Consider the following 836-nt stretch of genomic DNA (forward strand, 5'->3'; position numbering starts at 1 on the left):
CCTCACTGCAGTCTGTTCATGGCCTGTATCTTCAGTCCTTCCTCAATGCTGTGACTGAGTGCTTGCTGATTATTGTGCTTGTTGATCCTGGCTAATACTCTCTCTTGATGAGCTTCATACTCATCACAACTTGGATAAATTTTGCTGATGAGTGCATCAAAGTTTGGGTCTGGCCTTAGTGATCTTTTGGAAACTAGTTTTTTCCGACAGGTAGGACATTCTTTGTTGCCACTTCTAAGGGCTGTGATGATGCAGTCTGCACAAAAACTATGTAAACACTCCTTCGTAGTCATGGTGTTCTTCAACATATCCAAACAAATTGGGCACATTAATTCACTGTGTAGACTTCGAGGTGAAACCACAGTTTCTAAGCCATCTGTTATTGCCTCCTGAGGTGTTCGTTGTAACTCATATAAACTGAGTTCCCATGTTTTGCTTAATGTTTGAGTTCCGTTTGTCTGCACGGCCTGAGACATTGCGGCTCCTGCCCCAGCCTGGGGCTCCGCTGCCGCGGCCGGAGCAAGACTCGGGTATCAGCTGCCTGTTTAGTTACATTCTCACAAATGTAATACCTTGCTCAAAACATATGCACATTTTAAACCTTTTGTGATTTGTTGCCAGATTGCCATTCAAACAAATGGTGCCATTTTTTAATCAACCTCATTTATGACAGCGTCACTTCTTCAAACCTTCTGCAGCACTTACTATTATAACTTTTGACCTCCAAATTTTATACATAAAAATAATACCTGAGGGTGTTAAGGTTTTTTATTAATGAAGTTTTGTCCTATAATTATCATTCAATTGTGTACATTTTTAAAACTGCCTATCTTATT

At 40.4% G+C, this 836-nt stretch overlaps 1 pseudogene across 1 annotated transcript; it reads right to left on the reverse strand.

Annotated features, from left to right (window-relative positions):
• Window positions 1-2: 2 nt before the first annotated feature.
• On the reverse strand, window positions 3-536 carry LOC108541163 (E3 ubiquitin-protein ligase RING2 pseudogene; annotated as a pseudogene). Its single transcript, XR_001888887.1, has one exon. The product of XR_001888887.1 is annotated as an E3 ubiquitin-protein ligase RING2 pseudogene (transcript).
• Window positions 537-836: the final 300 nt, after the last annotated feature.

Source organism: Rhinopithecus bieti, unplaced genomic scaffold (assembly GCF_001698545.2).
Source record: "Rhinopithecus bieti isolate Rb0 unplaced genomic scaffold, ASM169854v2 scaffold_1682, whole genome shotgun sequence".
Lineage (NCBI taxonomy): Eukaryota > Metazoa > Chordata > Mammalia > Primates > Cercopithecidae > Rhinopithecus > Rhinopithecus bieti.